Source organism: Sphaerodactylus townsendi, linkage group LG13 (assembly GCF_021028975.2).
Source record: "Sphaerodactylus townsendi isolate TG3544 linkage group LG13, MPM_Stown_v2.3, whole genome shotgun sequence".
Classification (NCBI taxonomy): Eukaryota; Metazoa; Chordata; class Lepidosauria; order Squamata; family Sphaerodactylidae; genus Sphaerodactylus; species Sphaerodactylus townsendi.
In genome coordinates this window covers 57,920,726-57,945,293 of record NC_059437.1, presented here as the reverse complement: position 1 = coordinate 57,945,293, position 24,568 = coordinate 57,920,726, and positions in this window count along the sequence as shown.

Here is a 24,568-nt window from a genome sequence, read left to right as displayed (position 1 = left end):
ATAGTTACGCCAGATTTAATGCTGCTGTAGCATTTGAGACTGGATCACACATATAAAGCCGTGTAAAACGTACAAATGAGGATTGTCTCCCAGGGATGCCCCCCCCCCCTTGATTATTTACTTACTTCATTTATACTCTCTCGCTCTCCCCAATGGGAAGCCAAATTAACTGACTCCGTTCTCCTTTCCTCACAACCACCCTGTGGGATAGATTAAAGTGAGTGTGTGATGAGTCCAAGGCTACCCTGACAGCAAACTTTTGTGGCAGAGTGGGGATTCGAACCTGGATTTCGAATATTAAGTCCTCGATCGCACTGATTTGTACCAGGCAATCTTGAAAATAACACGGCATCCATCCACCCAAGTGAAGGAACACGCTGATGCATGCAAACAGGTGCCTTGGAGTTACCTACTCCACCACCGACCGACCGACCCCTGTAGTAAGGTGACAATGTGAAGAGCTGTCCCTGGCCCTAGAGAACTGTGCCTGCTGAGACTCTTGCCCTGGGAGAGGGGCGAAGGGAGGCCTCCCTTTAGATAGCAGCCACAACTGCCTGGCAACTGGGCCAGCCCCTTCCAAGGCCCGATCCTGCCAGGCTGCCTACTGTTCCCCTTGGATGCCTCGTGAGGAGGAGGAGGAGGCAGCTTTGCCAGAGCACAGCCCCCCACCGTGCCAGCTTGCCTGGGCTTGGAGGTTGTCAGTCAATCCACGGGGGGGGGGGGGGGGGAGGCGGCCAGCTGGGGTTATAATTAGCATGCATGTGGTGTTCCAAAAGCTGGGAAGGACCAACTGTCCCTCCAGAGAGAGAGAGAGAAAGAGAGAGAGCTTTGCCAGGGGCCTTCAGGGGCCAACCTCAAAAGGGGGCACCTGCAGGGGGGAGGGTTAGTCCTTTCTGCCCCTCCCCCCTTTGGTGCCTTGGCAAGCCTGTCCCATGGAAAGCCTATCACTGGCGTGGGTGGGGCGGGGGGCGGGGAGGCTGCCTGGCTGAACCATTGGAACAGGAATTAGTGCCTTTCCGAGAGTCTTGGGAGAGCGATCAGTGGGGGGAACAAACAGAGTCAGAGATAAAAAAATAAAACAACCTGCATCTGTTCAGAGGAACAGGCTTCCTCGGGAGGTGGGGGAGGAGGGCTCCCCTTTGGAGGTGTTGAAGCAGAGCCTGCAGGCCCATTGGCAGCAATGCTGATTCGATGAACATGATGGGGAGGGCTGGAAGGGGGGGAGTCAGCACTTATGGTCCTTTCTCACATGCCCAGGAGAAGGCCAATTGCTTCTCTGGGGCCAGGAAGGAATTTTCCTCCAGGACAGATTAGCCAGGGATCCTGGTGGCGTTTTTGCTGTCTTCTGGGCATGGAGAAGGGGTCACTGGGAGTGTGCGGGGAGGTAGTTGTGAATTTCCTGTGTTGTACAGGAGGCTGGACTAGATGACCCTGGAGGTCCCTTTCAGCTCCAGTTCCATGATTTCTATGATCTTCCTGCTTGAGTGTGTGCGTGTGTGCGCACACACACACATGCACAAGGAGGCCAAAAAGCTGCACCGGAGAAGCAGCTGAAATGAGTAGAAAGGCGGGTTAGTGTCAGTATCAAACCTTTTTAAATATTTGATTGCTGCCTCTCCCATTATTGGCCCTTCCTCAGCAGCTCACAGAGAAGAAAGAAAGCAACGGGGACTAAATTATTTGGGTTTTTCTCTCTGTGGAGCCTTCATCTGTGGTGTGTTTGATGAGCCGCTTCCATGTGCGTGTCTGCCCTGAGCTCAATGTTTTGGAGAAGGATTTATTTTCCTGCACCTCTAGTTTTTTCCCACGTCTTTTCCTCAAACCACCTTTGCTCTCAAGTTTGGGGAAAGATCACAGAAAACCTGGGTGGCTGCTACATGAGTGGGGAAATTTGGATTTACTGGCCTGCATTGCACCCTTTCCCCTTGACCTTGTCCATGTGGGCAGCCATTTCCTCCCACTCACTTAAAAAAAAAAGTAAGTCTCTATCCCATTCACTTGCAGAGACGCAACAAAAACCAAAAGCAACAAAGGTAGTACTTTGCAACGAAAGGGGATACAGAATTACTTTCTTTAAAAAAAAGGTGGGAATTCAGAAAACCTGCTGCACCTATAATTACAAAGGTATGTATACATAATGATATTCTAGTAGCAATTGGCAAAGCTACAGTGGCTCAGAGGAGGGGGGTGTCCACTGCTGGGGGCTGTGGGGAGGGAAGCTGGCTGGAACAGGGCCACGTGAAAGCCCGGTTGCTGCTGTGCTTTATCTGGGGCTGCGCTCACAAGAGGAAAAGCGGAGCATCCCGTCTCCATGTGAAAGTCACCCTAGGTCAGTGATGGCGAACCTATGGCACGGGTGCCAGAGGTGGCACTCAGAGCCCTCTCTGTGGGCACGAGCAAACAGAGTTCATCATGTGGTGGTGGTGGGGAATCGCCCCCCCCCCCACATCTAGGCTGGCCTTGGCCGCTGGGCTCAATTATTAGCATTAAACCTAAGACCTAGTTTTGGGGAAGCAGTGTAGGTAACCCTGTTAAGCGCTGTTAAACCCCACTGATTTTCATGCAAAGAACTAAAGCATGATCCTTTACCTGGGAGTAAGCTCAGTTGCTGGCAATGTGGCTTGCTTCTGAGTAAACCCTCCTAGGGTCGTGATTCACCCATTGGAAGTGTTGCACGGTTGCTTCAAAGCAAAGCCACCCACTACCACCAAGCTTACTCCTGAGTAACGCACGCCTCGGAGCCAACCACTTTTTCTAAACTAAAACCTCAGTATTCAGGTTAGATTGCCGTGTTGGCACTTTGCGATAAATAAGTGGGGTTTGGGTTGCAGTTTGGGCACTCGGTCTCGAAAAGGTTCGCCATCACTGCCCCAGGTGGCCCTGGTGGTATTTGCCAAACTGCCTCTTCTGCGGCTTGAAAGGGGAGATCTGGCACCCCAGTGATGGGCTCTGTGTCTCTTGAAGTCTCAACGAGGATGGATGGATGAACCAAGGATGGGCTTCTTGAAGTCAAGAGGGTTCCCCTCCGGAAAGGATGGGCAAGAGGCAGCTAGCAGTGGCTAGAGACTCTGGATAGCAGCTCTGAGCCCCAGTGGGGCGGGTGGAGCTCCACTTGATCTTTGGGATTGCAGGCAAGGGCCTCTGGTGTGAAGCAGGGAAGGCAGGGGCCGGAAGCAGAGATTTCCTGGCCTCTTTCTGCAGAATTCAGCCTCAAGAGCCTGCAGTGTTCCCAAGCACACACACGAAAGGAGAGCCTGAAATTAGTTAGCAGAGAAAAGGGCTGGGGAATCAACCAGTTGTTCACAAGGCAGGGGCTTGCTCAGGACCAAGAGCCCCCCCGCCCCCCCTCCCCCGTGCTAGCCACTAATTTGAAGGACAGTTTCTTTTTGGAGAGGGAAGGACCTCTAGCTCCTGGGACACTGAGAAGCATCTTGCAAATAGGCAGCCACTGACCCCAAGAATCAGGTTTCAAGGACCAGCTCTGCCCGGATGGAGTGGGTGCGCAGCCCAGCACTACCTGCTGTGGGCAGTGCACGGATACTGGACTTTGACCGGTTCCTACCTGATAAGTCCCTGGTCCCAAACGGTGTCTGAGCTACAGGGCTTGCCCAGGTATCGATGAGAAGATTTCACCTTGAAAGCTCCTCTCAACTCGGGAGGCAGACCCTCAGCTGTGCCAACTGACCCGTTGGCCTGGTGAGCAAGGAGGGGACCCTGCAAAGGATCCCTCTGCCCCTTCCCCAGGCCTGAACCGCCAAAGAAGCCCCCTTCCTCTCCCCCTGAACACACCCAGGCCAGCGTGAAAGACAGAGCGGAGCCCAGAGCGTCCGAGTGCAGCCTGCCTCTGCCACGCATCATCTGCTCACAGTGCAGAGAGGGAGCCTGGATGCGAGGTGGCAGCCCCTTCTTGCCCGTCGCCACCATTAATCGACATGCCAGAATGCAGGCCTTCCAGGAGAGCGGTGCCATCCAGAGAGGCCTGGCCTCTAATTCCAGATGGCAGGAAAAGATCCCCCCAGGTAGCATTTAGCAGACACCCAGCCCCGTCTGCGCCTGCAGGCAAAGGCAGCCAGCCGGGTTGTCAGTGCGGGCTGGGATCAGGCCAGATTGCAGGACCGCTTCATTCACCCGCCTCAAGAGACAGGAGGGCTCCTCCCCCAACCGACCCCAAAACGAAGGGGGGCATCTGGGAGGGGCAAGAGAGGAATTCTGCACAGAGAGAGAGAGAGAGAGAAAGAGAGAGGGAGAGGGAGAGGGGGAGAGCATTGTGGTGTAGTTGACACGTAATGGAACTGCTGTGTGGTTTGGGGTGCAAATTCTAAGATGAGACGGGTCACCTTGGCTGTTTTGGGAGAGGAATTGCAGTGCAGTTGCAAATGTAACCAGGTACAAGGGGTGGAGGCTGAGGAAAAAAGCCCAGGGAGCTGGACCATCAAGCAAACATGGGCAGTTGCTGAGGCCAAATAGCAGGGGACATTAGCTGTCCCTCTCCAAACACAAGCAGGGCCCAGCCCACAATTTCTCAGGCCCTGGAACCAAAAGGGAACTCAAGAGGAGGAGAGAGAGGCTGCAGCAAGGGTGGTCCCAGGGCCTGGGGGCCAAATCCGCCAGTGAAGCCAAAAAGAAAGTCCGCGTGGCCCTGAAAAGTTGTCCCTGCAAGTCGGAAGCCAGAAGCCAATGCCAGAAGACGGTTGATGTTGCAGAGGGCAGAAGAGCCAGGTGCGGAATGGGGGCAGCAGCAGCCGGCCAAGTCTTGGGAATGAAAGTAAGCACGACTCACTGGTGCTCTTCAAGCAGTGGCGGGATGAACACTTGCCTGGAAAGCTCTAGGCCAGTGGTGGCGAACCTTTGGCACTCCAGATGTTATGGACTACAATTCCCATCAGCCCCTGCCAGCATGGCAGGGGCTGATGGGAATTGTAGTCCATAACATCTGGAGTGCCAAAGGTTCGCCACCACGGGTCTAGGCTGACCCTTCATTGAGCAGTGGGTTGGACTGGATGCCCTGTCTGGCCCCGTCCAGCATTATGATTCTCTGACTTCTGCAGTCTGAAGCTGCTCTGGGGTGCCTGGCCTCCAGCGACACACGTCCCCCTCTGCCCTGCCCGAAATGTTGCTGCCCGACTGAAGCAGCAGCCTGTGTCAGTGGCCGAAGGGCCTGGGAGACGCTCAGGCTCCGGTTCTGCTCTGCTTTCTCCTGCTTGTGGGGCCTGATTCTGAACACATGTCGCTCTGGCTCTGAGTGAGGTGCGAAAGCATGTCTGTAAGGGGGGGCCACGTGAGATTTTTCCAACCTCCGTGTCCCTTTCAAAGCCTGTGCAGGGGATGGCTACACCTGCCTGCCAGGGCCTTTGTGGACATCCATCCAAGGCGCCGAGCAGAAATCCTCATTTGGGTGCGCTCCCCTCCATTAATTTGCCAGTTGTAGTACATTACTCATGGACAATTAAGAGCGAGCTATTAATACACCATTTAATATTCAAGTGCAGCGAAGAGGAGAGGGCAGGGAGTCAAGCGGTCTCTTCCTGCAAGAGGCTGAGGTTCCAGGAGAAGATTTCTGCCCCCGGCTCTGGCTAGCAGAGAAGAGCACCCCTTCCCATGGACCCCACCTGGCCCGGAGGAGAACTTCCCATGTCAATGGGTCACTCAATCAGGGGCAGGAGTAGGGTTGGCCAGCCATAGAGCTTGCCAGCACTATCCATAACTGTGGCTATCTGCTGGAGGAGAATTTGGCCAAGGAGAGGCATCTGGAGTCTCTCTAGGAACTGGGCAGGGCAGGGGGTGGGGAGAGGGAGGCTACTGTGGGCAGGTTGGTGGCCCACGAGGGGACTGGGTGGGGGAGGGCTGGCCAGGTCTTTGTTTTTGCAGGCAGGGGTGGGTGTTGTGGGGAGAGAGGAGGAAAACTGTTGGAAAGAGGATTGACAGTCGGGCCTTCTCTTTCAAAGCAGAAATGCTTGCATTTGCTGTTACTCAGAGGAAACACTTTGTGTGAGTGTCCCCAGTGAATTCCATCGAGGTCAGACTCTCAAAGGTTGTCACTTGATACTGGCAGGAAAGCGGAGGCCTTGGTGGGGAAGGAGGGGACTGAAGGGGTCTGGGGCCTGTGGAGGATGATTCCCAAAGGATCTCTCTGCCCTGACTCTTACTGCTGGGAAGCAGGGGGAGCAGTCCTGAAGGAAGGGGGGTGTTGGGGAAGGGCACAAGGCAGCCCTTCATCCCTCAGCCACCTAACCTGCTGCAACGTCCAGCTGGCATTTCTTTACCCAGGGTACAAACCTTAGCGCCCCCCCCCCCCCACAGTGCCCTGGTGCTCCCATCTCGCTTCACCCCACGGCCTCACAAACCAATAAATAAGGAGGTCTGCTTGCATTCTGAAATGAGCAGAAGACATCGTGGCTTGCAGCCGTCAGAGGGCCTGAATCAGGATCAGCCCGCCTGGCAAAGGGGGGCAGCCGCATTTCCGGGAAGAGCCTGGCCCTTACTGTTCCACGGGTACGTCTGTGGGGAGCCACTGATGTCGTGGCCGGCAGGGGTGCTTGTAGAGGAACCAGATGCCGCGTCCCAACTAGCCACAGACAGGTTGCTGTTTCGATGGTTTGCTCAGTTTTCATTGTGTTTTCTGACACTGCTGTTGCTGGGGCCCTGCTGAAGTCACAGGTGATGTTTGAGACCCTGGAGAGCCTCTCTGAGAGGTGGCGGCAGCAGCGGCAGTGGCGGCACGGGCCCTGGTAATCTCTGAGAGGCAGCGGTGGCACGGGCCCTGGTAAGCTGAACAGAGAACAAAAGGAGAGCTCTGCTTTGGGCGATGGGGGTGTGGCCTTAAAACCATATTTTTAACTGCGTGTGTTTTTGAGGGCCTGGGAGGGCGTTTGTTTGTGTGGGGGGGGGGCTTTGTTTGGGGGGGCATTTGCTTGCCTCAGGCTTTTGGAAGGTGGGGCTTCTTGTGAGTCACCAGCTGTATCTTAATTTCCATCCAGCTCTTTTGAGAAGTCTCTGAGAGGCAGCGGTGCGCACCTCGTGGGGTGACAGTTTTTATCAGTGAGAACCAGTGAGAATTCCTCAGGGAAGAGTAGAAGGTGAGCTATTTTATTTATTTTTATTTTATATTCACATGCATACCCCACCCTTTCCAATTGGGCTCGGGGCAGCAAAATACAATAACATTTCAATTTGAAATAACTACAAAACATCCATCCAGCATTAAAACAACAGTCAGATGGTGCTAAAGAAGTTAGAGATTTGACTGGGGGCAGAGGCTTCAGCCACAGGGTCTCCGTCCCTGGAGCTCAGTGAGAAGGGGCTTAGCTAAACAGGTGAGGCTAGCACACATTTTTTGTGTGGGGGAGTTTAGTGGGGGACTTTTTGAAAGGGGGCCCCATAGATCTGTTTCTGGACTATTTAAGACTGCTAAATGTGAATGGTCAGGAACTTGCTGCTGTCACCTGCAACAGCTGCAGTATGTTTGTGTTTTTGCCAGAGGATGTGGGTAGCTCTACCTGCAGTAAGTGCAAGTTGTAGAGGGGCACAAGACCCCCTCAGCCCCCTTCTGCCTGCCTGCCGTGCTTTGCCCTCCCTCGGGTGAATCCTCCCAGCAAATCCCCACCAGCGGCTGAGGTCTGGACTTCCCCAAGCAGGTTGCGTCAGCCCTTCTGCCTCCCCCAGGAGGAAGCTGGGGAGGGGTCTGGCTTTGCAGGGAGAGAAGCTGAAGGGCCGCAGCAGGACCCAAACATCACGGGCACTCAAGGAGGAATGCCCTGGGAGCAAATCCACACAAAAGAGAATGTTTCACATTGAGCCATTGAGGAAGGGGGCATTATGGCTCCAGATCTGCCTGCCTGGCGCTGCCTGTGCTGGAGACAAAGCTTGGGGGTCTTGGGGAGGAGGGACCCTGTGCTGAGGAGCATGAGGGCATATGTGCCTGACCCCACCCCCCAGAAGTGCATTCCGGCCTGCCTGGACCAGTCCTGCTGGGGGCTGCCTTGGGAAGCTCTCTGTTCCTGGCAGGAGTGGCCGGATGGCCTCTTGGCTGTTCCTGCCCTCTGTAGTTATTTGCATGACTTTGTAACGTTTGCATTGCTTAAGCACGACTGTTTGGGCAAATGTGTGTTTCCTTGGCTTTCTTTTAAACCCCCTTCCCACCACCCCGGCCCGCATCTCTCTGTGATTCTTTGCAGCACTTCCACTCACCCACCAGGAGTTCTTTACTAGCAGGTCCATTAATCTATCAGACCCCCCCCCCCCCCCCCGCCGCGTAGAATATCCAGGCTGGGTCTCTTCTTTTTGCACTCCCCTGGTGTTTTGGAAGGCAGATTTCCAGCAAAGGAATGGATCAGGGAACTGAGGCTTCTTCTCTGCAAGAGAGGAATCCTCCTCCTCCTTCTCCCCTGCATGATTGACGTGAAGGTCACCTGCCTTCCAGAGCCCCCTACATTAAAAACCCCACAAAACCAACAGGTCCCAGCCAAGCCTCAAAGCCCACCTTAAGCTGCCCCTCCCTCCCGCTGTCCTCAGGTGGGGGGGGGGGGCACTTCCAGTCCTCTGTCAACATGTAACTGATGGATTGGAGCAGACACTTCCTGGTCTTGCTCAGATGATGCTCAGGAGCTGGGAGTCTTCAGGCCTTCAAGGCCTTGATCTCAAAGGCCATTTAGAGGCAATGGTGGCAGTAGGGGGAAGGAGGCCCAGGAGGTGGGGGTCTTGCGCCCTCTGGGGTCTCTGCCCCACCCCCCACTGCTTTGCTGCTGGCTTGTCTTTCTACAGCTGGTGATGAGAAGCAGCAGAGAAGTGGGCTCCATGCAGGAGAGGGGGTCTATATACAGGAGAGGGGTCTCTCTCTCTATATATATACCCCCATATATTAAAAGTCCTTTGGCTTTTCATGGGCCAGGGCCTATATTTGTTTGGGTGGGATTTTGCAACATGGCTCCCTCTCCATGCCCCCACTTGCTGCTTGCCCTTATTTATGTCAACTCTATGTTGCTGCTTTTGGAGAACGCTCTCTGGGCAGGGCCGGGACACGGAGGACCAGGCCTTGGGGCAGAAGAAGCCTCCTCCTTGGAGAGGAGAAGACGGGTGAGGGGAAAACCAGGGCCCAGGATCTGAGCTCGAAAACGACACCCTCTAAATATAGACCCCCTGGGCCACAAGCATCACATTTCTGTGTCTCCATCCAAATTCCTGGAGCCTAGCTGCTCACCCAGCCAGACCCAAAATACCTGTGCAAATCCCACTCATAAAAATTCTGCAGGCAGCAGGCCAAGCCAGGCACGGCTGTCCGAGGAACAGTTGGCTGAAGAAGAGGTGTGAGCAGCAGGCTGCCCTCTGCAGCGGCTGGGGCGGGAGGCACGGGGGCAAAGGAAGGGGCCACTTTGGCTGCTGCCTCCTGGTGACTGCCACCATGCACATTTCGCACAGTCCCACCCCTCTGGCCAATGGCCAGCAGCACTTCCAGCCTCCTTGGGGCCAATCCTCGCTGCCTGATGGCTCCAGAGTCTTTGAGGCAGGATGAGGGGCACTCCGGACCCCCCCCATGCCTCACAAAGCTCCCCCCTTTCTCCATGGGCCCCCGGACTCTCCCCCTTGTCTGACAGCACCAAGTGGCGTTTCCTGAGATCTCCAACTGGACGCTGCTGAGCTGGCCAGGCCAGGCCCTGAACTGGGGAATGGGGACGTTTGGCATGCAAGGCGGGGGCTCTGTTGCTGAGCCGCCCCCTCTCGCCCCTCTCGCCCCCCCACCCCCCCGTGAAGGCAGGGACAACCACTACCTGTCCTTCTGCACGGGATTCCCAAAAGCTCCTCATAGGCACGTTTTGAACAGCACCCATCTCTAGACTGGGCCGGCCGCTAGAGCGAACTGAGCAAACCTCCGGCCCGTCCTGGACAGCCAGGCAGCCGCCGTCCCCAGGGAAGAGCCGGAGCAGCAGGAGCCGCTTTTCCCAGGGGGCCAGCCTTGGTTGGGCCAGCAGCAGCAGCAGCAGCATCGCCAGCCTTGGCTGTTTGGGGCCAGGTCCCCAGACGCCGTCCTGCCATGTGACACCCGCTCGCCCTCCCTCCCTCCTCCCGAGCAGCCAGCCGGAGAGAGCGGAGATTCCCCACAAAGCCCCTTTGTCCAGGTAACCTGATGCCCTGAGAGAGCAGGAATAGAAGCCGGCAGCTCCCCCCCACCGCCAGCGGAGAAGAAGGGGACAGGCGGTGGCAGGGAGCCAGGCAGAAAATGCTGCTCAGGGGCAGGAGGCAAGCCGACGGACAGGAACCCCCGGGCCTTTGTCCCGCCTGCCCACTCACAAGCGCCTCCCCAACAACTGGCAGCTGGGTGGGGGAGGCGGAGGTCTACATCTTCCAGGGAGTAGCCGTGCCCAATTGTGGGTGTGTTGTGGGGGGAAGGCAGGGGAGCCAGCCCCCCCCCCTCCACAAATCGTGGAGGAAGCCTAAGGCTGTCCTGGTAACGGCCAGGAGAGGAAGGGGTGCGATTTTCCTCTTATTTGCATTATACCACCACCCCTGCTCCGTTGGCTCCGTTGTGCCAAAAGCCCCACAGCCACCCCAAAAGGAATGTCCAAAAATCCTGTCTTCCGTTCCTTGGCCAGATGTCTCCAGTGTGTGAGCTGGGATTTGCCACTGCCCTGCTAGACGGACGTTGCCTGCACCCACACACCGGGAACCTAAAGGTTAGGGAACATACAGGTTTCAAACATCCATTCCAATGAAAAACAAACAGAAAGGAAGATATTTTAATCACAACAAAATAATAACCAGTAGGCCACACAAACTATAAACAGCTGCTCTCCTGTACATAAACCCCTTAACCAAAATGGCAAATAAACAACTGAACTAATTCCTATAGAGCAGTTGCCATGTAACTCATTCACTTGGTCCGAAGAATATCACAAAATCAGGAAGGCTCCGAGTGTGTTTTGGCTTCCGCCTTTTTCAGTGGTGCAGCAAATGGGGACGAGCTAAAAGCTTCTGGTCCCAACAATAAACATCAGCTCACCACTATATACAAATGTACGTATAAATATTCCGTGAAGCAACAAATGAGAAAAGAATAAAGGGGGAAAATCATTCTAAAAAAGTAAATCTTCATTCAGAATAAACAAACATAGAAACAAACCTACTCAAATATCAGAAAGTGTCCTCATGCTCCGTAGATATTGCAGACTTGGAACTGAGTTGGACGGAAGCAGAGTGGGTGGGAAACACAAGGGTCAGCCGCCAGGTGTCTGCAGGGCCTTCCCCACAAACTTTCCTTTCAGTAAACTTGCAGGCCTGGGTTGGCAGCCTCTGCAGCCCTTTTGGCCAGGAGCCCTGCTTTGTGGGGCCTGCCAAGGGAGCCCCCCCCACTCCTGCAGAGTGGACTCGGAGGCCTGGCCTGGCTCAGGGCACGAACCAGAGGCCGCTCCAGAGAGAGTGCCCCTGACCAGCAAGCATGTGTTTGGTGCAAGTCCCTGGATTAGGGGGCTGAACAGGCACAGCCCAAAGGGTCGGACCACCTTCCACCCTGAGACGTGAATGCATCTCCCTCGAATGCAGCCGTCTGAGGGCCTTCTTCACAACTAGTGGGAAATAGCTGGAGGTTTGGGGGGAGGTGGAGGCTGGGGAGGGCAGAGTTTGTGGGGTGGGGGGGGCACGTCAATGCATGCATTCCCCCTTCAAAAGTGAGGGCTTTCTCCAGGTGAACTGATGCCTGTGACCTGGAGATGGATCGGCTCTTAATCGCAGGAACTCTAAAGCCCCCCCCTGGAGGCTGGTCGCCCTGGGCACACTGCCAGCCAGGCAAGGCTGAGAAACCGGATGTGGGGCAAATGCTATCTATGTGGGGTGTGGCCAGGGCTGGCAGGCTGATGTCTGGCCGGCCTCTGCTTCTGGGCAGGGACAGCCTCTCTCGCTAAGTGAGGTAATAGGCAATTGATTTTGTTCCATTTTTGCAGTGGGCAGCAATAAATCACAAGCCCTGTCAGGGGGTGTTTTGGGTGTCCAGAGAGAGCGTGCCGGCAATTAACCGGCAGAAAGCTTGGGGATGTCGCCGTTGCCTGCCTGCCTGCCTGCCTGCCTAAGATGCAGCACTCTTCGCAGAACCAGCCTTGTGGCTTGCAGGCCGCCGGCTTTCCTTGCAAACAGGGAGAGAGCGTGGAAGCCGGGGGAACCCTCGTCCACCGTGGGGAGGGCGGAGAGCTTGTCTCTCTCCTGCACATCTGGATGCCCCAGGAGGCCAAGGAGATGGGGAATCATGTCCCACTCAGGGTGGTCAGCAGAGTCGCCAGGATGAGGGCTGAAGAGTTGCGCAGCATCGTGTGCTGCCTTGGCAGGTTGGGCCTGTTGGCTTTGCCTCATGTTGGCCGGTGGCGGGGTCAGCCCAGTCTTCAGGCTTTGCTTGCGTTCGTTCCTTCGTTCACATCCCTGCTCCCCCCCCCCCCCAAAATGGTGCAACAGGAGAACAACTAATGGAAAGGAGAAGGGTCACAGACAGCAGATCTCCACCCCCTCCCACTTCACTGAGAGGCCTTCCTGACTGTTCTGACCCTCAGGCGGTGAGCTGACGGCAAAGAGCCCTTTGCCAGTTGCCCTTTGGCTGCCGCCCCAGCCACACCCAGACTCCAAGCCCTGCATAGCAGAGAGGGGCGGTCCCTCATGCCATCAGCAACCGACTCACAATCCCCCCTCTGGCATGGCATACGCCTCCCCCTTCAGTGGTGGGATTCAGCCGGTTTGCACCACTTTGGCAGAACTGGTTGTTAAAATGGTGCTTGTAAACAACCAGTTGTTAAATTATTTGAATCCCACCACCGGAACTGGTTGTTAAATTATTTGAATCCCACCACTGCCCTCCTTGCACGAGAGGGGCCAACCATCTTGGCTCAGCTCCACCACCACAGCCCCAACTGCGGCAGAGAAACTTGCAGTTAAGAGCATTTTTTGAATTTCAGTTTTAAATAAACTGGTTGTGAACATACTGATACACCATTATATTGATATGCCACTCTCTGATTACTCCCTCCCTCCCTCAAAAAAGCCTTTGGAGTGTTAACATGCAGATGGTGGGGGGGCTGCCACCAGAAGGGGACAGGGAAAATCCATACCCCCCCCCCCCATACAGCAGACAACCTGGCTTTGTTTAGTGTTCCAGTGTTCCAGCTAGTATTCCAGTGGGAAATTCCAGTGGGAAAAGGGGGGGGTGCAGCCTGAGGAAGGAGGGGCCTTCTCAGCGGGCTACCATGCCCTAAAGTCCACCTTCCGAAGTGGCTATTTTCTCCCGAGGGGGTGGCTGCCTCTCGCTTGCCCTCCTTCTGAGGCATGATTGTCACTCCTGACGTCAACATCAATTTAGATGTAAAGGATGCTTCAGGAACACAGTAGAATGGGGAGATCTGTGGGGCACAGTGAGCTCTGGGCCTCTGCTCTATAGATAGGACAGGGAGAGGGATATTAGGGGAGGTATTGCAATGTGAATCAAAGGGGATTAGAGTTTGTTTGTTTGTTTGTTTGTTTGTTTGTTTGTTTGTTTGTTTATTTATGCTTCTATACCGCCCCATCCCCGAAGGGCTCTGGGCGGTGTACAGCATGTAGGGGTAACAATATAAAATAGTTAAACATTTAAAAGCAGCGATAAAAAACTAAAAATTTAATTCCAAGGATTATACAATAAATCTCAATGAAATAGAGTGGCGTCCAGCATTCCAGTTTTAAAATTCCCTCCCCCACCCCAAAAGGGAGGCATGGCGAGTCTCGTTAGATGACAAATGGCCCAGATGTCAAGGGCCACAGGAGGGGGTATTAGGGGAATGAACTCCCAGGCAAAAATTGTACAGGTGCAGGTTTTGGTCTCTAAGAGTTTCTTCAAAGCAGAGGGATACAGTCTCTCACCTGACCAGACTTGAAGCTGATCTTGTGATGCAGAAGGGCATTCAGAGAGGTGACCGAAGCAGGAATTGTTGTGTCTCTGGGAGACTTCAGAAGCGTTCCCATTGACTGGGTAAATGTGTGCTCCAGTCATGCTGTAGACATGAGATCCCCAGACATCATGCAGGACTGTGCACTGGGAAAGTTGGTCACAGAGTGATCTTGGCCTTGGCTCTGAATGGGGCTCTGGACCTGGGGAGAGACATAGAGGGTGATGCACCAGTTGGGAACACTGGCCACAGTGCTATGAAGTTCGGTGCGCATGCCCATGGAAAGTCCAAAGCTGCAACATTTGATTTCAAAAGAGGAACTTTACAAAAATGAGGGGAAGAGTTAAAAGGATACTGTGAGGGAAACCCAAGAGAATCAAGTTCCTACAGGATGCTTGGAAGCCATTTAAAACCACACAAACTACTGAAGCTCAGGCAGAATGCGTTCCCAAGGTTAGGAAAGGTGCTGCCGGGTCTGGAAAAATGTCTGCCGGCTTAAACGATGCAAGAAAAAAAGCCTTCTTTTAGAAAGGGAAAGGGCTGCTCCACTGAGACGAGCGGAAGGGGCCATAAGGTCTTGCAAACTAAATTTAAGTTAACACTTAGCCATGCAACAAGAGAATTTGAGGAGCAGCTCACTAAAAGCATCAAGACAAACAATAAGGATTTCTTTATATCCAGAGCAGGGAAACAGCCGGGCTGTTGACCGGGGATTCCGAGCATCCGATGCAGAGATTGTAATGATGTTAGAACACTGTAATGATATTCAATTGGTGATTTAAACAAAAAAAAAATCAGAGGGGAAAATTCCCAAGGTACTTGTGTGGGGAATGGCTGCTGCCTGGGGAGGGGAAAGTAAGAGAACGATGGGGAATCCCTCCATGGCTCTGTGGCTTGTTCTGGCAGCTACCTCAGGGGAAGCACACAAGCATTTCCTGGGCGGGAAACACCGGAGAGGCCAATTCCAAGCCAGATGCCAACATTTTTGCCCCTAAATGTCAGAGCAGACTTTTGGCCTCTTTGGGTTGGAACAGCTTGGTTTGGGAATGACACCAAGAACAGCCTCCATCCACACAGCAGACTCTCCTCCTCCCTGGGAAGGGCTTCTGGAAGCCCTGGGGTCCCCCAGAAGCGAACTGCCTTTGCTGCCGCTGCGGTCTCCTGCTAGTGCAAAGGGCTGCCCTTCCTTCCTTCCTTCCTTCCTTCCTTCCTTCCTTCCTTCCTTCCTTCCTTCCTTCCTTCCTTCCTTCCTTCCTTCCTTCCTTCCTTCCTTCCTTCCTTCCTTCCTTCCTTCCTTCCTTCCTTCCTCCCTCCCTCCCTCCCTCCCTCCCTCCCTCCCTCCCTCCCTCCTTCCTTCCTTCCTTCCTTGCAGCCGCCGTGCAGGGGATAGCTGGCACCCGGCCCAAAGTTCTATTGTTTCTAGAAACATCTAATTGATGAGGCCATAAAGCAATGTTATGTTTTCCTGACACAACAGCGACGGTTCTTCCTGTGGTATTAATTGTCAATAAAAGTTAAATGAGGATGCCAGCCAAGACTGAGTGGCACTCTGGTGCACGGGAGGCACGTGTGCCAGGCACTGCTCTGGTTCCAAAGCCCACAGAGCTCGTGATGAGCCACCGCTGGGATAATGCGCTGCTTCCATCCATGACTTCCCCACTCTCTGCAGCATGCAGGCAAGGGGACGCAGGCAGCTGGCTCCTCCCTGCAGGAGAAGAAGGAAGGGAAGACTGCCCTTCTTTCTGGCACCTGGCAGGCAAGCATTTCCCCAGTTGGGTGGGCCCCAGCCAATAGATTTAGGTGCCAGAAACTGAGGCAGGTGGACTGGGGTGGGGGTCAGTTTTTGCCAGGCCAAAATGGTGGCTAGGCCGGGCCCACTAGCCCCTTTTTCCATGAATGAAATGGCTGATGGGTCCCCTGGAAGGGCCTTGCTTTGCAGCTTGATTCTTCCACGCCATCTTGCTTACACAGACCTGCGCCTTCCTGCCGTCAGTTGCCAATGTTACAGGGAGCTGCAAGGGTTGCGAGCTCCAGGTTGGGAAAAGTTTGGAGCCTGAGGAGGGCAGGATTTGTGGAGGGGAGGGACCTCCCCAAGGAGTCCACCTTCCGAAGGAGGCCTTTTCCCCAGGTGAAGTGATCTATGCCACCAGGAGAGAAGCTGAAATCCCAGAAGATCTCCAGCCAGGAGGCTGGCAACTCCACAGGGAGTGGGGTGCAGTCTGATGCCCACTCTCCCAAGGAGCGCACTCAGCCAGCCCCCTTGCAGCTGCTGTAAGGAGCACAGTGCTCCAGGGAGGGGCCCCAAGTGGTCTGGGACTGCCGCACCTGCAAAGCGGCCTTTCCTCAAGTGTTCAGAGAGCAGCAGTGGCGCAGGAGGTTAAGAGCTCATGTATCTAATCTGGAGGAACCGGGTTTGATTCCCAGCTCTGCCGCCTGAGCTGTGGAGGCTTCTCTGGGGAATTCAGATTAGCCTGTACACTCCCACTCACACCAGCTGGGTGACCTTGGGCTAGTCACAGCTTCTCGGAGCTCTCTCAGCCCCACCTACCTCACAGGGTGTTTGTTGTGGGGGGGGGGGGAAAGGCAAGGAGATTGTAAGCCCCTTTGAGTCTCCTGCAGGAGAGAAAGGGTGGATATAAATCCAAACTCCTCCTCCTCCTGCTACTCCTGCTTCTTCTTCTTCTTCTTCTTCTTCTTCTTCTTCTTCTTCTTCTTCTTCTTCTTCTTCTTCTTCTTCTTCTTCTTCTTCTTCTTCTTCTTCTTCTTCTTCTTCTTCTTCTTCTTCTTCTGCTGCTGCTGCTGCTGCTGCTGCCGCTGCTGTGTGGTCACCAAACAACCGTCTGGGGCTTATAATATGATTTATTATGACATCAGTTCTTCTCTGTGAGCTGCTCTGCAAAGCCTGACTCTTGTGTGTGTGGAGTCGAGCAGACACTGACTGCAATGATTGAATCGCAGAGCAGGGGAAAGGCACTCTGGACAAGCTCAGAGGCACGCAGTGGCTGCTGCTCATCTTCTAGGGCTGGATGTGAGCCTGGGAATCAGGTTTTGAAGCCGAGTCCTTGTTTCAACGGAGCTGTTGAGAGTGTGTCAGAGCGGCTGCCAGGTAGATGGGAGCTGGCCAGTGCGCTCACCCCCCCCCCCCCGGCCCACCGCCTGTTCATGTTTCTTTTCAAGCCGATATGCCAAGGATTTTCTGTTTTGCGCCGTGCTTCTTGGAAAGCCAGGGGACGTGGCCAGCTGAGCTCACGCCAAATCCTTCTTTGCAAATTCTGTGGGACACATCAACATCTTCCCATAAGGAAGTGATGACAAACCAGACCATTTGGGGTGATTAATTGGCAACTTAAATTAATCCTGAGTGCTTGCCTCAGTGGGGCTGCAGCTTAAGACATTAACCGTTCCACCAGCCGCCTGAGAAAGACCAGAGCCCATTACAAAGTGCATTTGTCAAAGAGTCACTTCCTCGCTATTGTGGCGGCTGTGGAAAGGTCAGGGGACTTAGCTGTTCCGGAGGAGAGAGCCCAGCCGAGGCTCAAATGCCGCCAAGGCGTGGAAGGTGCAGGTTAAGGGAAGGCAATCGGGGGCAGCTGGCTCCTTGGGAGGGCACTGGGGGGGGGTGCCCAAGGGGGGGAGGGGGCATGTGCATTTACAGAAAATGCAAAGAATCGACTGCTGAGGGGTAGGGAGGAAGGAATCCTCACTGCTCTGTGGCTTTGGACTGATGCGATGCATCAGGTGGGAGGTGGTGGCTGTAAAAGCAAGCACCCGTCCCCATGCCAGCCTCCAGGTGGAATCGGGGGATCTCTTGGAATCACAGCTCCTCTCCAGACTCTGGAGGTCAGCGCCCCTGGAGAGCACTGAAGGGTGGGCTCGCTGGCCCCCACTGAGGCCCCCATGCCCCGCAAGCTCTACCCCCAAATTTCCAGTAGTTTCCCAGCCAGGACCTGGCAATTCTGCTGCACCTCGTCCCCTCACTGGGAGAGACTTGGCAACCCTAATAGGAAGGTCTGGCGTGCTTGAATACTCTGAGTCGCCTCCGGATCAGGCCCGTCCCTCCTCACCTGCACCGATTTGTGTGGCTGTGAACAGGTTCTGAGCTGAGGACGTCACAGAAAACTTTTCTGCCACCCACACCCCCGATGATAAACCCCGTCTTCCTGGGCACTGCAGGGAGATTCCAGGAGGGGGCTGTGGAAAAAGGATCCCCGTTGCCAAGTGGCCCAAGAGAATCTGCCACTTCCCAGGGACCCCAAAGACACAGGGCCAGAAGCCAGGCTGGAGGTTGGCTGCTTATCGGTTTGTTGCCCACCCCACAAGGGCATCCGTTTCTGCAGCCTGCCGGCCCAAATCACAGAGGGAGCTTCAGGGCAGAGTGGGGATTGGAGCCCCCGGCCACCCCCGGCCAGTGCTCTGACCTCCACCCCACACTGGCTGCCTCCGACAACGTCTGGGGTTTCTCCTGCAAGGCTGCTGTCCAGGCACTGGTCTTGAGGTTGGATGAGGGCCCAGCAAGGAAAGCCGGCCGGGCACTGGGCCAGGGGATGCCCCAAGAGGGACCCCAGGAGGCTGATGGCATTCTCCCCTCCTCCATTTTATCTTCATGACGACAACCCTGTGAGGAAGGTTAGGCTTCCATGCAAGGTGAGGATCTGAACCCAGGCCTCTTCTATTCCAGTCTGATGAGTATCCCAACACTACTCAAGCGTGGAGCTGGTTTGAGTCCAAGGAGGCTGAACATCTGGAGCCCTTCAGCTCCTCCCTCAGCAAAGCTTTGGGCGGCAGCGTCGTTGGCCTCCCGCTCCCTCAGGCAGGAGAGACCCAGGCCAAGCAGGTGGGCCCTCCCAGGACCCTCCCAACGCCAGGACAAAGTGGTGCTTGAGAATGCATTCCAAGGAGCCACGCGGAGGGCTCCACCCGTTTTGTGGATGGGCAGGTGTATGCAAGCCCTGGCTGGCATGGGAGAGGGGGGTGGTGAGAATCATGTGCATGGAAGGGGCTGAATTGCAAAATGTACCAGGAGGAGGAACCAGCCTTCTCTGTCTTTTTGCCATCTGCAGCAGCTTGGGCCCCTCCCCCACATGCTCCCCCCCCCCCCGCCCCGCTGAATGTATTTTCCTTGCAGTCTACAGACATTCAGCTCGGCTTGCCTGCCTTGCCTGCCTCCGGGGGAGAAACACCACTTCACAGGGATGGACAGACCTTGCCTGCGTGAAGGTTCCCCACAGAGGTTTCCTCTGCTTGCTGCTTATCCGTGCACAGTTTCTCTGTAAAAAGTAGTTGAATGAAGTCCGTTGGGCCTCGCGATCCTGCACGTCATCTGACTGCTCTCAGAAAGCATCTGTTGCTTGGCTACTGGGTGCCTGTAGACTTGATGTTGTAACTCAGCAAATGCAGCTACTCCTGTCTCTTTGCTGCATGGAAGGCAGCTGGGGCCTCTTGGCCAGTGCCTGTATCATCACAGCAGAATGTGCCCCAGAGCCCTCACTTTCCCACCTTGCCATCTGAGGTGTCTTTGGTCATGGCTGGTTCCAAACCTGGACCGCTGGGTGCCAGCCCCTCACCCTCTGCCAGAGCCCGTGAAGGATGCAAAGGCCAATGTGGTGTGGCCAGCTGGGTCAGCCGAGTCCCTGTCTGACCTCACAGGAGACTAACAAGGCTGGATGTGGCCACCAGGCCCAGGCCCATGGCAGGAGCATGGCAACTCTCGTTCTGTATCCGTTGCGTTCTGCCCCGGACCGGCAAGCCATCCTTGCACTATCCGGGCAGCCCAGGAGGGGCTGTATCATGTGATGCGGTGAGGCCCTCTGAGAGACCAAGACACGGAGGTCAGGTTTCAAGCTGCTCTCTGCAGCCAGCAGGAAAAGGAACTCTTTATTTGGAAAGAAGTGGGGACCCTGCCCCGATTGCCCGTTTCCCCAAGGACAGTGTCAAATAACGGGGCACCTTCATCAGGGTTTGATTTCAGACAGGGGGGGAGGTGGGCCGTTCAAGCCAGCCTGGAGGTCAATCACAGCTGCCAGCGCAGGGGCAGGGAGAGGGAGGGGAGTCTGCCAGAGGTGTCCTTTTATAAAACACACCCACACCCGCCAGCCAGCTCAGCTGCATCCCCCCCACAGCCAGGGCAAGCGGAGCCAAGCAAGAGCCAGCCAGCCAGCCAGCCAGCCACTCTCCCGCTGGCCTTCTCCTCCCTTGGCGTGGGAGGCTTTGACTGTGCCCAGTGGAGTGGCGTGGCTCATTCGCCACTTCTTCCATCCAGTGCCACTGCTCGCCACTGCTTCTGCCCACTCCTGCCCACCACTCACTGCTGCTTCCTCCTGCTGCCACCTGCCGGTCACCCCGTCAGTGAGGGAGCAGGTGGAAACAACGGCAGGGTCAATGACAGAAGTGGCAGGTGAGTCGCTTCGCTAGGCACAGTCCAAGCCTCCCGAGTCAAGGGAGCATGGTGGGTGGGTGGGTGGGCAGGGGGGAAGATGGGGGGAAGCAGGCAAAGTGGCGAGCAGCAGGGTCAGGGGGGGCGAATATGTCCCCACGTGCACCTGCAAGTGTGTCTGGGGGGTCGACCCCCACTGTCCTGCCACAGTATGCTACTCAGTCTGCACCTGTGTTGCAGCTGAGCACCCTGGTAGCCCCATCTCAGAAGAGGCTGTGCCTTTAAGGGGCTTATTGTTGAAGCCTGTGGAGCAAAAGCCGCCTCTGAGTGCAGGAGTGTGTGTGGGGGGGGGAGAGGGGGTGAGCATGCAGGCAGGCTCCCCAGAAGAGGGAGCACCTGCCCTGCCGTCTGCAGCTCTAGGGCACCTCTGGTGGTGAGCAGGTGCATCAGTGAGGGTCAAGCGCTGTAAGGAGCCAGTGGGGATTCACCTGTTCCCCGAACTCTGCCCCGGCGCCTTCCAGAGAAGTGTGTTCTTGGGTTCTCTGCAATCACTCCCTGTGGCTCACCTGTGGCCGATGGCAGTGGTGTTGTCTTCAGAGCGCCAAATCGGCCCCCTCCAGCCACCCTCATAGACAAACCTCTTGCCTCCAATCAGCAGGGTGTGCAGCCAACGGGGAGCAGCCCCCCTCCCCAGGCGAGCAATGCAGTCCCAAAGGGGAAAGCTCTGCAACTAGCCCCCCCCACATCCCCACCAGCAGTTTTGGGGTTCCAAATATCCTTCTACATTATCCCCAGAAAAGGTTATCGCCAGTCTGCTTGCGAGGGGCAAGGGGGCAAGAGAGCCCTCCCCAAGGACGACTCTCTGGCGCGACCGCTGTGGGATTTCCATGCTGTTGGGGAAAGCCTCGCTGGCAATCTGCCGGCCAGGTCAAGCACAAAATGACTTTATGGTGTAAAAGATGCTGGTTGCAGCTGGACGAAGAGTCCCCTCACCCAAGTGGAAATGAACATCCATTAGGCAATTGCTTACATGCCAGGCCTTGGTCAGTAAGTGGAAAGACTTTGATTTTATGGCCACATAAATCATACGGCTCTCAATTAAACAAGCAGTTTAATTACCCTGCTGCTGTGCACCTCCCCGCCAGCCAGCCCCCCCCCCCCCCCCATGGCATGGCAGCTTCCTGGTGATGTGGAGGCCGGCCATGAATCACGGCTCCCTTCCTTTCTAGGAAGGTATCTCTTTGTGGGCCCTGCCTGCCTGCCTGCCTGCCTGCCTGCCTGCCTGCCCTCCCCCTTCCCGTCCCTTTCCCAAACAACTCCAGCTCTCCATCCTCTGCTGCTTCTGCTGTGGCTTGAAACCCTTCAAAAGGACCCCTTCAGAGGTATTCTTGGACAGCTGGCCGGCCAAGAGAACCAGACGCCATCATCTGTCCTCAGCCACAGCTGGCCAGAAGCAGAGAAGACACGAGTCTGTAACCTCAGCTTGTGGGTTCTGTGGGGCAGTACTTGGAAGGAGTTGCAAAGAACCAAATTTAAACAAAACAGTTTACTTCTCTTTACAAATAACATTAAACATCAACATTTAACATTACAATTCAAGGTCCTGTTCAGGTTGCATTTCAAGTCCTTCTAGTTACAGTCTACTGATACTGCCAAGTCCAATTCTTCTTTGCAAGGGGGTTGGCTCCTGAAGACTCCAAGGGCTTGGTGAACAGGATGCAACATGATGAAGGTTTCCAGGAGAACTCTCACCCATGACAACCACAAAAAGAAACCCTGAAACAATAAACTCCAACATTTACAACATAGCAAAAACAAACAACCACCTTCCCAGTAGTTCCCAATAATATTGCAGTTTACCTTAACAAGGTGTTAAGGGCTTATAGAAATCAAGGTCCAAGTCTGGTAGCCTTGCCTTCTCCAAAGAGCTCTGCAGCCTTTCTGCTGCTCTGAGTCTCCACCCCCTTACTGGTTCAACCCATTCTGGGCATGGGGGTTACAAGTCCACACCCACAGGGTCCTGCTGCTGAGACAACCCTTCTCTCCCTCTTTCTGTGCGTGTGTGCGTGTGCGAGCCAAATTGCTGCAGAATTTGGATGATGCTCTCGGCTGGACTAACAGAAAGACCAAGCCAGGAAGTCCCCAGGCCCACCTTCACGCATCTACTGAGGGATGTTTTGAATTGTTGTGAATGTGTTTTCTAACTCTGCTCTTTTATAATACATTAGCAAAAGAATGACTATTCTCCTGGATCCTAAATGGGAGGGAGGTGGGGGATGACTGGCCAAAGGAGAGAGAGAGAGAGAGAGAGAGAGAGAGAGAGAGAGAGAGAGAGAGAGAGAGAGAGAGAGAGAGAGAGTCCTTCCTAGAATCCAGGGCCTTGTGCCTGTGAAGCAGATGTGCTGCTCCCAAACTGCACCACACCTGGTTGTTCTGCCTCCCTCCTTCGGGGTCACCTGCAGCCCTTCACCTGGGCAGCGATGTGTTTGGCCTCCACCAAAGACCCAACTTCTAGAAACTCCCTGGTGGGACTGGAATCCTGAAGAAGGACCAGTCCTGCCACTCGTGTGACAAATTTTCATAAAATATCACCAGCAGGTGCTTTCCCTGGGGACAGAGACCAGAGAAACAGGTTAAAGCATGCAATTCGTGGACTCTGGTCCAGTGGAAAGGCAGCATACCATTGTTCAAAATAAATTTAAAATAAATAATGCCGGCTCCCTCTGCCCCCCAGAACCACGACAGTAGCCCCTCTCGCCCTTCTTGAGGTGCAGCTCCCCCAGCACATGAAACAACAGAAGCCCAACAGCAGGAGCTGGCTGGCACTGAGGGGTCACTCACGGGGGCTGAGCAGCATCTTCCAGACCGCCCGGGAGCTGCCTGTCCATCTTCTGTCTGTCCTTCAGCCATTGGTTGGGAACCTTCTTCCTGGGTGCCGTCCCCTCTGCTGTGGCTCATCACCAGCACCAAAGGGAGCAGGTAGAGCCCAGCAGCCCGGCTCATGCCCCCGGCAAGCTGGCTGGCGCAGGAGGCACGTGTTAGGAAGCTGGCCCCCTCTGGCTGGCCCAGGGAGACCCACTTTCCCTTCCCTTGCAGTGGAGTTGCCAACTCCTGCTTGAGAAATTCCTGGAGATATGGGGGCAATGTTTGGGGACAGAGGCGGAGTGACGGGGAACTGTGCCCGGGGGGGCGCGTCTGTCCTGCGCCCCAGGAACGCCCCCGCCACGTCGTAGCCATACCCCCAGCAAGGCACGCCCCCTGGGTGCTACGCCACTGCTTGGGAAGGAGTGAGTGAGTGGAGGAGGCATGGGAGCGTAGGCAGGAGAGAACGCCATAGAGTTGTTCATCCATTTCCTCTAGGTGATCATCCCTACTTCCAGGAGAACTCCAGGCCTCATATGGAGGTTGGCAGCACCATCTTGTTCTGACATTGTCTATGAGGCGCTGCTTAAATTCAGAAGAAGTTCTTCCCTCTGAGAAAGTGGGGGTGGGGGTGCATGCAGCGTGGGGTTTCTCCCAGATTTGGGGACAAACCATGCAGACATCCCAGTATATGCAAAAGAGGCTCGCTTGCACAGGAAGGGCCAGACTGATCTCCACTGGAGCCACACGTAAACATCTCTGCCAGCAATGTGAGTGGGGGGCCGCGTGTCCCTGCTGCATCCATAGATTTAGTTCCTGTTCCCCATGAATGTTTGGCTGTGTGTGCGTGGGGGCATCCAAGGTTTGCTGTTGATTGTTCCTGGCAACCAAGTGCTGCCCCGGGACTGACTGACTGCCACAGCCCTAAAGCCCCCCCGGGCTTTATGTATCCCCCGGATGCAGTCAGCTGGCAGAGTCAGGCGCTCAGCCTCCACCCCCCCAGGCAGTTTTAGCATTCAGCTCAGTATTTATCATTTTAAGGTTCACACATTTCTAATTGTTATGAATATCATGTTAAAATTAATAGTTCTATGGTTGGTTTATTACATTTAGGAGAATTATGGGCATGTTAGGTTTGCCAAGAAAAGACACTGCACAGACTTTAATCATGTAAAGATGATAATTTAGTTGTTACACTTGTTGAAATGAGGGGATTAATTTTCTAAAAGTTTGCAAACTGCAGGAGAATGAGGCAAAATTTTGATTTAGTCAGACAAGCAAAAAAGTCACCCTCTAAGCCCGGCTGGGCCGCAGCTCACAGAGCCCCCCAGGGACCTTGCTGTTGGCAGGGGGGCAGTTTGGAGACTTCAAGGGGAAGTCCTCACCTGAAACCCTGCTAGTTCAACACCCCCCTCCCCCGCCAAGCCCCTCCCCATGCCACCCA